The sequence below is a fragment of the Falco naumanni genome, chromosome 5 (assembly GCF_017639655.2).
Source record: "Falco naumanni isolate bFalNau1 chromosome 5, bFalNau1.pat, whole genome shotgun sequence".
Lineage (NCBI taxonomy): Eukaryota > Metazoa > Chordata > Aves > Falconiformes > Falconidae > Falco > Falco naumanni.
In genome coordinates, this window is record NC_054058.1 from 38864222 (window position 1) to 38878197 (window position 13976).

The window sequence follows — 13976 nt, forward strand, 5'->3', positions numbered from 1 at the left end:
AGAAAATGGCAGTGACAGCTTATTGCTATGCAAATCCTGGTAAAAGGTGTTTCTTGGGAAGGGTCCAAATCCCCTGAGCATAGTGAACCTAAATTCAGTTCTCTTAAGGTTGGATCTAGTGTCCAAAACTGTGCTGCAGTGTCCCAGACTTAAATTACAATGATAGTAAATTTAGCATGTTTTAGGCTTCCCTGGTAGCCTTTTTATTACTCTACCAGTATAAATTACATAGAAACGTGTAAGCAGGTATTTTAGAGTTACTTTATTCTATCATAAATGTTCATTTTCTGGTGCATTGTAATTTTACAGAATCTACCTTATATTGAACCGGAAAATGAACTTTTTATAATCTTTTAAACCGCTTCTAGTTTTAAAAGCAAACAAAACAGTTCAGATATGGTTTATATAAGCATATAAACAAACTAAGTGTTTAAAATAAATTGCCGTATTCTGTTTGAACAGAAGGAAAGTTCTAGACCTAGATCTGCTTGTTTTGCTAAGCCATTGAGCCAACAACTAAAATCACAAGTAGAAAGCTGGAACTGCAGTGGACATAGAGCTCCATTTATAAATTCAGTTGACTAATTCTCACAGGTGAGCCTGATTAAGCTTACCTTACCAAGTGCACTTTTCTTTCCCAAAGGAAGTAATGTGGAATGTTTGTTTGTGCTTTGAATATGATGCTCTGTTTCCAGGGGTGTGTAATGGAGACCCTACTGATGACCTGAAAATGCAAATCAAGACAATAATTACAAATATGGAGGAAATTGAACTCTTCGTTAGGAGTTGGGAAATTGAGAAATCACTTGATGTAACAACCAGGAGGCCAGTAAGAAACTGTACTGAAGATAACTACACATACTGTATGGAACTGTTAAACAGAAGCATTTTCATCCCTTGTCACAAGAAAGTGAGTACAAAGATCAGAGAAATTCCAATTGCAAATTAAATAAAAGGTGCATAGTTAAGAAAAGAGTGAGATATATGTGTACATTTGTAATGTTTTCTTATTTTCATGAGTTTACAGCTGGATGGGTTGTGTAATACATCTGTCATGTTGGCTTCTAATACTTTTGACATGTTGTCCATTGTAAAAACACATCTGTATGGATCCCTGTGCTATTGCGCTGCTTCTTAAATTATTCAGCAGGCAAAGCTCAAAGGAGAGACACCAATTCATCATCTCAACACCAACACATTCCAAAAATTATTTTTAGGCTTGACATTGGTCACTAGAATGGAAAGCCTCATGCTTCTGCTGCCTACAACAGCAACGCATACAGTCTGAGACTGATTGGACTAAAGAAATTTCCAGTGAAACAAATGTTATGTAGTCACTATTATGTTAACAATTTGGTAGCATTTCTCACAGAAATCATTATAATCTGTTTCTGGACACCGTACTTTCTAACGGGGATATAGCTGTAGCATGCAAACTACCCCTAGAGGTGGGTAGCGTAGCCCAGCTGCTTCCTAGAATGGGAAATGAGAAAGCCCCAAATCTCTTGAGGTCTGACTTACTTTTCCCACTAAATTAAAAATCAGGATTAATTGTTCAAGTGGCCCTTTCTTTCTCAGAGATAGATGTGTCCAGACACCTTGGTTTGTGTTGTGTTACTCTCTGGTTTTCATGACAGACAAATGCTGTTAAAGGTACTGCAGGCAGCTGAGCCCCTTCCTTCAAACTCCCAAGACCTCTCCTCACTCTCCCCAGGTAGAAAAAAAATGGAGGGAGTTCTTCTAAAAGGTAGGGGTTAAAGAGGATTTTTTTTTTTAAAAAAAAAGATTAATAGATATTTGCCACAGAAAGTTAATGGGAGGGAGCAGTGGTAAAGGGTTTGGAATCAAGAAGGGGGAGAGAGTAGCACCAGCGGGTAGCAGGATGCTTTTCGTAATTGTTTTAACATATCTCATTTAAAAATAATTAAAAGAATCTGAATAGTCAGAATTCCTCTTCATATATATTCCCAGGAGGACTCAGCCTCAGATACAGTGCAATTGCATCTTTTCCTGATTTTTAGCAAAACCTGGCATAGCATCAAAATTGCCAAGAATCTGATTAATCCATTATGAAATTTGTTTTCCTTCATATACATGATGGTGGCAGAGCCAGAGTAGATGGAGTGTATTATGCGCTTCACAGGCATGAAGCAACTGTACAAGGATAAGAACAGTCATCTGTGTAATGAACTTCATGGCAGAAATGAGTGACAGCTTGAAGATTTGCTGAAATCACAGGGACAGCTGGGCTGCAGCACAGTAGTGAACAGGCAGAATGAAACAAAATCTGACTTTTCCACCTTGTTACAAGCTTATGCAAACGAAACCAGAAATAGATAGGTTGCATCAACTGCATTTAGACCCAGTAATGTAGGCTATCAGGTCCTATAGACACAGAAACAGAAAACTTGGTAATAATTTGTTCACAGCAGGAATTTATGGAGGGTATAGAAGCAACGTTTAGCTGAGATCGTTGACTTTTAGCTGACAGAGCTATAATGTAAAAGTTCTTGCAAGTACTGTGACAGTCTCATTAGGACGGTGTTCTGTGCCTACTAATGAGCATACAAAATTCTGGCAGTTTAATTTTGCAGAATGCGTATTCTGAACAAAATGGTATTTTTTACTTCAGACACTGCTTGTGATTTTTTCCCTTGCAGCTGTATTATTTCCTGTATTAATTATTTATTTTAATTATAGAAAACTCTTTTACTGTTAATTCTCAATTACAGTACGTTCCTAGGTGTCACCACAGGAGTTTTGTGAGAAGATGTGGATCAACAGTACTTTTTTTTGGAATTATGAGTGTGATGCTCTTTCTGCATATGTGGCTTTATGCAACAAGTACAACATCTGCATTAAATGGAGGACACCTGATTACTGTTGTAAGCAAACAGCTATGTTTTATACCCCAATGTGGCATTATACTGCTGCAGTATTTAGCAATGAGTTAAAAATACATTTCTTTCTATTGTTATTTTAAGTACCACCTTGTTCTATCACATCATTAGTACATCAGGGAACAAGATCCTAAGATGTATTGTTTTAGTCAAAGTTCCATGAATCAGTTTTAATCTTGATTGAATGAGTGAGTTACCTAAAGTACTGTTAAAAATATAAATGCATGCTTTCTGTGATACACTCACTGTTTATCTAATGAGATGCTGAAAGAATAACAGCAACACTCAATGTCCTATTTTTATGATTTGCAGCACTGAGCTGTCCTGAGGGCAAGGAATACCAGCCTTGTGTGCAACCCTGTGAAGCTAAGACGTGCTTGAATAAATGGTTTAATGAAGATTCTCCCTGCTTCTATCTAAGGGAAGACTGTGTGTGTAAAAATGGCACTATTCTCCATAGAACAGACTCTGACCGCTGTATACCAGAAGAAAAATGTAGTAAGTGCAGCAGGACAGTGTGGTTTGCAGATGTGCTAATATTAACTGCAGCTCAGCGTAAGTGATGTTGAAGTTCTGTATGTACAGTGCTGATGTACTCCTGTTAGGGAAAAATTATAGCAATTCTTTCATAGCTCTCAGGCTTTCTTTCCTGGAGTACTCAGGAAGGAATAGCATGGGCAGGTTCCTTCCCTTGTACTCGTTATTTATTTTCACTCATAGCAAAGCGTTTGTTCATTTGGAGTTTATAAGGTCATCATCTTTTCTTGGATTCCTTGATCATAATGCTGCACAGCGGTCTTATGCGATAATTTTATGCAATTCATAGTTGCTTGCAGGAAACCTGCACTCTACTTGTTGAAGGGATGTAATGATTTTTCTCTCAGCATGTACAGATAACAAAGGACAACCCCGCTCTGCTGGGGAGATCTGGAATGGGTCCATGAGAAGCTGTTGCATGTACAACTGTTTAGGAAATGGAAGCATTGTTGCTGTAGAACATGAATGCAACGAGGATCCATCCCCACTCTGTGAAAGAGAAGGGGAAGTTATCGTCCATGTCAGTGAAGAGAGCGCTTGCTGCCCAAAGGAAATTTGCGGTACGTACCACACTTGTTTTCAGTAACTTCTCTGACAGATGACAATCTTTAGACAGGGTTCAAGGTAACATTTTTCAGAAGTGATTTTTAGGTACTTGTGGGTGGTTGAGCCACCAAAGTAGGCTTCTTTTCTTTGTAAGAACTGACTCACTGAAATGATTTTCTTAGTGAAACAAAACTTCTGTTAAAAATGAATTTTTAAGCTCTTGGATGGAATTTCAAAAGAAATTGATAAATACGTGATGAAGTACCTTGGTAATTCGGGCAGTCATCAGAGCCTGTTCACTTTTCTTATTAGTGCTTTGGTGTCAAGAGCAGTATCCTCTGACCTACTGCTGTTTCCCAGAAGCATTATTCTGTAAGCTGATCACGGAATACTAATATTCTGTCTAGCCATGATTGTTAGAAAAAGGAATAAATTTATTTCTCCGAAAATGTTGAGCAAAAGACACCTACTTCTTCATAACATCTTCAAGGAAAACAACAACAAATGGTCCAGCTGATAGACTGCTTTTGCTCATTAGCTAAGATACCTGTAACAAACACTGTCCTGTCAATTTGTTTAGGGAATATTTTCACCGGGTCATCTTAGCTGGCTTCATGTGTAGGAAGCAGAGCAAGTAAATACCTACTCGATGAGGGATATAACTGTACTTGCACAGTGCCACATGAATAGAGCTACACCAGCCCTGGGCTGAGCTTGGAGATCTACATGATGGTATGGAGTACACTTTAAGCTGACTAGGGCTGCTCTTAGTTTATGGTGCTCTATAATAGATGGTATAAATATCTTGAGCTATACGACTTGCACTTGCATCTTTCAAATATGTTAAATTTGATTGGTTTTTATCCCACAGAATTCAACATGTCATTGTGTGATGCCATTATTCCAACATGCAAACTCAATGAAAAATTAGTCATAGGCTACCACCCCCTGTCCTGCTGTCCACAGTACTGATGTGGTAAGGGAAATACAAAAATACAGTTACTGGGACAATTTCCACACTTGTACTATGTATTGTAAGAAAATTTGCCTTACAAGTTGTTTTGATTGTTAACAGAATGGGACATTGTAAATAGCACCAGGCCACAATTTCCAATACATTTTTGTGTTTGTGTTTTGTGTCGCTTTTGATTTACAGTCTATTTGTGGTATTTAGTTTTACTGAGTAGATGTAGAATATATTTTCTTTATCTTTTTAGTATTGTTTCTGTGACTCTTTTTAAAACAGTGTTTATTTCATATCCTATAGAATGTGATCCTTCAGTTTGTTTCAAGGCTTCCCAGCTGGACTGCAGAGAAGATCAATTTATTGTTGAAGCAAAACAGGAAGATCCCTGTTGTTTCTCTTATCTCTGTGGTAAGAAGCCTCTGATATCTTCATGGATAACTAAGGAATAGTTAAGTATTTACAAAAGCAGTCTGTAGTTCCAGAACTAATAACTTACCAGGAATTTTTGGACAGGTCAGTGGGACTTCACACAGGTCAGGCTGACTTTAGCATGAATTATTATTGGGGTTTGGGATCTTTTTTTCCAGCATAACTTTGAACATCATAATGTTTTTGTATTTGAATGTCAGTCCATAAAAGCTGTTACTGTTACCCAGGTACCAAACATATGACTTGTTATATAATCTGTTAAAAAGAATTCACGTGCTAACTTTTTAGTATGTAAAACTTTGTAAATGCCTGATTTTTTTTTTTAATTTAGTTTGTGAATCCTGTATTAAGCCTGTTCCCTTGTGTAATGAAGGGGAAATTCTCACTGTGGACCTTAATACCATACATTACTGTTGTCCTCATTACTACTGCAGTAAGTGTAATTGTTGTCAGTTCAATATCTTAGCAAATCTGGTGAAAATTACAGGCTGTGTGTGTGGAGAATGGTTTGATTCAACATTTGGGGTGAGCTTTAGACAGAGATTAAGAGATCAAAAAGAGGGTGTCTGCATTTGAGATAGGTTCAAAGTTCTTCGTGTACTACTCAGTGGTGGTGTAACCAACCCAGTCAAATGAAGTCTGGAGAAGTTATTTAGTACATCAGACAGCATATAGCTACTTTCAGGGTGATCTCAACACCAACACATTAATGTGGAACTGAATCCCATCCTTGGGAGTATAAATATATAATTTTTCATCTAATAAAACACCTGTAATAAAATAGCTTCTATGATGTTGTTCCTCTGTTGTACCATTCATTAGTGTTTAGGCATTTTCTTTGCACTTTTAGCTTTTAAGGGAAGGAGTAGGGCAAGGGTTTCAAATACTGCGAGGCTGACTGCCATTTGAACAATGAGCAGCCAGAAGAAAAATATTGGCAGTGTAATGTAGTCTCTTTGGTAGCTTCGTGAAGCACAGAAATTGTGCTTTATGTTCTTAAGTAATGTCTACAAGTGTAACTGCTTAATTTAGATTAACTCTTGTCCTGTTGCAGTCTTTGGGTAATTTTAATGAATTGAATTGTCTTCCAGTAAGTTTGCATCATAGCAATTTCTGCTTCAGGTGGTTCCGTATTTTGTTCCTTTCTTTTTCCTAGTACTTGCACTTAGGTGAAAGTTTCTGCAAAGGTGTTTGGCACTGGTTTTGCCACATTTTGGCAGGTAGAAAGTTAGATCTTCATACGTGGTCTTCTTTCAGAGTCCCAGTAAGCCACCTCCAATAAGGCAGGCAGGTATTTTCTTATTAGAATCATTCCAGGAGGACAGTTGCTCTCTGTTGTATAGAAATGTGCTTTACAGCAAATTTTAGCTGGGAGAAAAAAAAACATGTTCTCCAAAAGCTGTGATTTTAGTTGTCTTTAATACCGGCTATCAGCTTGAGTGACTCTGAAGTCGAAACAATATTAAATGATTCCTGTGTGATGTTTTTTGAAAATCTAAACGTGCTTTAGGGCAATTAACACAATTAAAATTATTTAAAATACCATTATTTTAGAAGTAGTTTATCAAGAGAAATATAAGCTGGAAAATTCAAAGGAAATTTGATTAAATTCTTACATGTCTTTTCCCCTCACTTAGTTTGTGATGAAAATCTTTGTTCTGAGCCTCCTATGAATTGCACAGATGACATGACACTTGTGAAGAAAAAAATACCTGGGCACTGTTGTCCAGAATGGCACTGTGGTAAATATTGTTTTATTCCTTAGCCACTGCTGTTAACAAAAGCTAATTGATAATATCAGTTAATAAATAAATTATTATTTATTTTTTTTATTTATTAAACAGTTTTCTTGTTCTCAGAACGTAGCTGTGAAAACACTACTGTGCTGACCTGTAAATTGGTAAGCACTGTCCTTTAGAGATATTTATTAATGGTGTTCAACTCCCTTACCCTCTCCCTTTCCATTCCTTGTTTCAATTAGTTGTAAAGGGTGATGAGGCTGAATAGGGACAGGCTGGGACTACTTCCCAGTCCCCAGCTCAAGCGTGTAACTCCATCAGGTGTCTGCACAGTGTTGTCAGCTATTCTTGGGGAAATTTCACTTTGTGTGTTGTAAGATGTCAAAAGAAGAAAAACCAGCTGTAATACTATTCTGTTCAATGTTGACTCAAAACAATATGCTGGAAGGTTTTCCACGTAAATAATTCCCAATTGTTTTTAATAAGTAATGAAGAATGAACTTTATGATCATACATATCATCTGGAGAAATGTGTTATTTTGTTAATCATTTATGTTTTTGATTAAAATGATTTAATATTATTGAATTTAGCCAATATGAGAAGTCATAAATATTTTGCTTCTCACATACTTTCTCATAATAGGGACTGGAATCTGGAAAATAATTATGAGTGAATGTTCAGACTCCCGTTATTACCACAGTGACAGGGATATTTTACCTATCAAATGCCTGTAGCTTGTCCTTCTCTTCCCTTTATATGAGGACTCCATAATGTAAAGTCTAAACAGGTGTGGCAAATTTCAATAGCTTTCACCTATCTTTTGGAAGAAAATTCATAGGACACAGTTTTTTTGCTAATATGTTTATTATTTCAATAACTTTGTATCTCAGGAAAAATTGCTGTTTAGGGACTCTGCTATTCATATGCATTCCTAGAGGAAATTAAGTACTTTGCTCCTCTTTAAAGAGATAAATACATTTAATAACTCTGAACGTGCTACTGTTTCTTGAGTACATTGCAATTTTTCTCTTTTATGAAAGCAGGGGTGGAAGTGATTAAAGTAATATTTTACATTTTTAGAGAAAAAATGTCTGTTTAGTACTCATTTAATTGTGCATGACTGCAAACTCTTTTATCTTTTTAATTCAGGGAGAAGTTAAAAAAATAGATAGTAGTATTTCCAGTGTTTGTGGATACATTCACTACATTTGCAGTAACTTTTCCATATTCCTAGTTGTTTTGTTTCATTTTTTAGTAAAACGTACATGCAGAGAAAGTAGAAATATGACCACGATAACCTTCTCAAATGTAAACACCCTTTAATCTTGTTTTTATGGGTGTCCATCTACTTATGCAATTACTCTCTCATTTCTCAATATGATGCTTTGCCTCTAACCCATTTTGTGTCTGTTCTGGAGGGGTGTAGGAGTGTTGTAAAACTGCCCATGCTTTCAGAGTCAGGCATGGCCTTTCTGGTGCAAGGCAGGCAGGAAGCAGGCTGTTAACCTTAGCTGCGTGTGAGTGGTGTGACTGCTATTAGTCCACCATCAACCACAACCAAGACAACATTCACACGACAGCAAAAGATCTGTCCAGCCAGCACGAGGGTAGGTGCCCAGTCTTAAGATTAGATCTCTGCTCCCTTCCATCACTCAGCTACCCTGTGAAGGCTAGACTTCAGCTGTGCTGTGCATGAGGGTGCTTGAGGTATGCTGCTATCCTGACTGCAGCCCAGGCTAGACTGCCTCTGGGAGCACAGAACACAGTTACGGTACAGCTTGAGCATATTACTGTCCCACAGGTAACTGTAGACATACTAGTTTAATTGACAGAAAGGCTACATTTTGTGATGTGCAGCATAAATCATATAATGTACTTAGCTCAATGTTGAATATTAAAAATAAGAAAAACATATTATTTTTTTACTTCCATAGCAGGAACATCATCAATTTTAGGCAGTTTCGCATTTTGTAGCAGTTTCTTAAGATGAACTATACCTCCTCCCCCCTTGTTTGGTAATTAAACCCACAAACCAATCAAGTCTAGAAGAAGTTAGAATACTTTTGCAGAACATAGGACTTTGCCCTACTTTTGTCTTCACAGTGATTCTGTTAATTTGCTTGGGGGATTTTTTTCCCCTTTTGGTAACATTTATTTCTTTTGGTGTTAGAGAAGGATGATGTGTGCATCTTCCAAGAGGTCACAGTACTGAATCCTGGACAGTCAGTGATTCAGTACTCGGATGGAGACCTTTGTGACACTGTGCAGTGTTTGCAAGAAAAAGATCAGAACATAGGATACAATGCTATGCTTTTCATAATGGTGAACTGTTCCCAGCAATGTGAAGCTGTGAGTATTCCTAAAATACAGGAATGATGCAGTTTGTGAACACAACTACACAATCAGGATAAGTCAAAGCGAAAACTTTTGCTAGTCCTGTTTGCTCAGCCAGAACTTGAGAACTTAACAATGATGATATGTATTTTCTGTCTCCAGGTTTATTTTCAGAGGCAATTTCTAGCAGCATACATAATCATATCCATCCATCCATCTGTATATTGTTTCTCTTGGTATTTTTAGTTTCAGAAAACAACGAATTTTCATATACTGTGTGTTTATAAAATGGTTTTTTTTTTCCTCCTTTTTTTGCTTTCCTTTCTTTCCAGCATCAAATATATATTCCTTCCTCCAGTCACTATACTCGTGGTACTGTCAAAATGTGTCCTGTTCTTTTCATACTAAGAATGGAACACTAATTGTGTATGAGGTAAGTGCCTCTAGACAGAGATAGAAAATAACTATAATGATATGATAAACATGTGTCTGACAGTCACTTCTTTGTTAACTCATGCTGTGAGTCTTGCTTCATATGATAGGAAAAAAGTGTTTACTTAAAGACCTGCCATTTCACACTGGGTGAACACCTTATTTAATTTTATTGGTTGTACTGTTTTCCATAAAGATATGCAAATGTCATCATTTACTTAAGGCTGGATATGCTCCAAGTGCAGGGTAGGGTTCAAATTGTAACTCCAAGTCATACACTGTCCATTAGTTGCATTGGGAGCTTCTGATTCCACATCAGGACTACTGTGTCTCCCTCTTCCCAAGGCCACTCTTCTCATCCTGGTTTCAACAGAAAGGAAGTGTACAAACTGAAGTACAGGGGTTCAGGATCCCGATGATGTGTTCCAGCATCCACATACAAGGAAATTCAAATGTGGCCACAACTTGGTTTATACCTCCCATTGCTTTTGGAGCAAAAGAAACCATCAGACTTTTTTTCTGGCACAAAGCCTCTTCATTCTGCACTAGGACACCCATGCTGAGCAGCACGCTGGAGAACAGAGCCATGGCTCCAGGGAGGAGTAGCCACCGGTCATTAGAGGACAGTCTTTCCCTTTGCTCCCTTATGGGCAGCCTGCAACAAACTCTTCACTCCAATAGGTACCATAGTGTGAGGGCACCACTTTTACAGACATTCAAGGTTGGAGGTAAAGCTGAAATGTTCTATATTTCCTGACAGTGATTTTGTTTTATATATTCAGGAAGGAAGCACCTGGAGCTCCAACTGCACCAACTACAAGTGCACAAAGGCTGCTGCAGGGGCTATCATACTGGGATCAAGTGTTGTCTGTCCCCCTTTTAATGACAGGGAGTGTACCAAGGTTTGTACTTCGGGTACTTTGGGTGAGGTAAGTGACAATAACTGATCTGGAGTTTGGCTTACACTTGACAACACATGCATACCTCATGCACTTTCTTTAAACTAAAGAAGTGGTAAGTAAAAACACGTAAACGAGCAATTCAGTCTTGTTTGCTGTGTTCCTGTTTGCTTTTTGACTGCCAAAATATCTGTGAGAAGTATGAAAGTTTGTTTTGGGTCTTAATGATGACTGCTTTTAAAATATTGTGGAATTGGAAGTATGCTTGACTACCACTATATAAAGTGCTAACCACTATGTCTGATTTCTGTTTGGAATTGCCAAGGTCATAGTACACATTCACTAAATAAATTGCATGAAGCAATTCAGAAATGCTGCATATAAAAGTGGGCTATATTAAGAATTCCCTAAGTTGTGCAAAGATTAGAAAGATGACAGAGTGTATATAAACTTTATTATCTCTTAAACTAGACTTTGTATAACATACCATAAAATAACTGTCACACCTGAAAGGCTATCTACCTACTTCATATATCTAAAAATGTAAATTTGGCTTACTTATATAAACTGGTTTGAAGAATGTGGATGCTTTACATACATTACGTGTTTGTTTACAATTTAATTTCTAACTTAATACTTCTCTAATTTTGTAATATTTCTTATCATTCTTGCACTTGCAGTATGCCATATATTTAATATAAGCTACAAGTAATAATAGAGCAAATATACATGTAGAGAGGCTAAGTACCATTGCTGCCTTGACTACAGATTATAAATTTAGCATAATTTATAGGACTTTAGCATAAGTCCTACTTATCCATTCCACTTGTTTAAAAAAGTCCTTATTTCTTCTAATCCTGAAGAAAGCATTTTATCTGAAATTAATGCCTTTTCTACTTTTACGTTATGCTAGAGTTTCTTGCCTGGAACTCTTTTGTCACTACCTATTAGGATCTTTTCTAAGTAATAATGATTACAATTTTAAAGAATGGAGCCCTAAAATTAACTTCCTGAATCGATCTGACGTGTTTTTCAGAGGTGACGACCATAGACTTGAATCAGTAGCCAAAGAGAAAGCTCTTCTGACAGGCAGCTCAAGCCAATTTAGGAATATGGATTTAAAGTGCTGAGTTTAAGTGCTTATTTAAAAAGTTATTGAACAACTTATTACATAATTTTTTCTGTAATGGGATAAAAAAATGCATGCTAGCATGAGAAGATGGAAGCTTAAAAATGTCTTTGTCTGGATTGTAAGAGTGCTGTTTACGTTCAGTTGTCTGCTTGATACGCAGTTCTAGGTTATGCACTAAAATTGTGGGTGCCTGTTTCTTGCTTGCATCCATTCTGACAGATTCCGTCAGCCTCGCCCCCCACGCTGCTCTCTTTTAAATGGCCATTTTCTTCACATCCATACATTTTTACTTTCTAGCTAACAAGTACATTTAGCAGAAATCAAAACCAAAGACTATAATTGAGAAAAAGAATGGTTCTGAAATTCTGCAGTTAATGTTCTCTTTTAAAAGTGTATACATATATATCTATATTAAATGTTGTAAAGACCTACTTTATTAGGTATTAATTTTCTTCTTGACATATGATCAGTGTAAATCCTTTTACATCATCAGCAAAGTTACACATACAAATTTTTTAAACTATCCTCATGGGGAAACAGATGGTAGCGGATGATATGAGAAGATGCTTATAGAAACTAAGTGGTTTATTCAAAGGAGACTAGATGAGATCAGATAAGCAGTGAAAAGTCAATGTCAAAGGCTGTAAAGAATTTGTGAACCAAACCTTCAGCTGATACATAACTGTGTAATTCTCTTGATTTCAGTGATACTGTTTTGTATTAGTCGGACATCTTTAAAACCTGAAATATCTTGAGATATAATTCATCTTTGCATTGGGCACAGTCTTTTTTGATATATTATTTTATTTTCCTAGAATGGAGGAATTGTGCAGATGTATAATGATGGCTGCTGCAAGACCTGTAAGTGAGAAGGCTGCAGTATGTGCTAGTTTGGTTTTGGTTTTGGAAGGCTTGTTTTTTAACTTCAGTTGCTGGGACATAAAGAAGGGAAAAGCATGCAGTCCACCATAAATCACATAAAATTTTTATAGTTACCTAACCACTCCTATTAAAAGGTCTTGCTTCATTTTGGCTGCGGACTTGGTGATTTTTAACATTATTGTTCTGGAGTGTAACCAAATCTTTCCAAACATGACCCGTGGAAGATGAAAAGTTATCCTGATTAAAATAATGAAAACATTCTCTTTATTGCTAATCTGACTCTAAAATATTGCCTGTATGATTTTCACCATAAAAGATAAGGATTTTCCCGCCTGAAATTGATTCCGAATTTGATGACGTTTTGAAATACATCTCCAAACTTACCAATTTATTTTGTATCACTAGTATACTAGTATGTATTTCTAAGGCCGAACTACTGGAATCATTTTTTCAAAAAAAATCCCAAATGAGGAAAAGTTGTAGCAATAGTGATGTTAGCAACCCTTATATAAAATTGACTTTTTAATATCTAAAAATACGTTCACATATTCTGAATATGTAACTGTAAAATATGAAGAATTGTGATGCAAGCTTATTATAAAGGTTTCAAAATTTATGCAATTTTAAAAGCCTTTTAAGAAAAAACTGATTTTATCTGCAGTTTTGACTGGGAAAGGTTTTATTATCAAGATATATAATTATGCATACATAAAACAGTGTTGTGTAAAACTAATTGTGTAAAATGCCACTTGTTGAATGCCACAGAAAATCCTCCCCTTTTTTTGACCTTTTTGTGTTCAACATTAGAGTCCAAATATATAAACAAATTAGTCTTTGGAACTTTTTTAGACAAACCTGAACAATATTGAATAGGAAGTCACAGAGTTATAACCATATATTGCACAGTTATTAAATAAAATTCAGAAGTGCAATGTATTGTAAATAATATGGTGATTTTAAAAAAGAGGAAATTTTAATATTTACCAAATATGGAAGAATACTCAAAATTCCAACTTATGCAAAGCTTTGAAAGTGAACCACAAGTATTGTTGTTCTATTGTATTCAAAACAGAAAATAAAAGCTGTCTTAATACAACATAGTATTTTTTAATGAGAATCAGCATAGAAAAGTAACACACCAGAATTGTGCTAAAATCTTACTTACTAGTCAATATTCC

The 13976-nt window shown here is 36.3% G+C and overlaps 1 pseudogene; it reads left to right on the forward strand.

Moving 5' to 3' along the window:
- Window positions 1–13976, forward strand: part of LOC121088686 — a 39444-nt pseudogene that overhangs the window by 19626 nt on the left and 5842 nt on the right.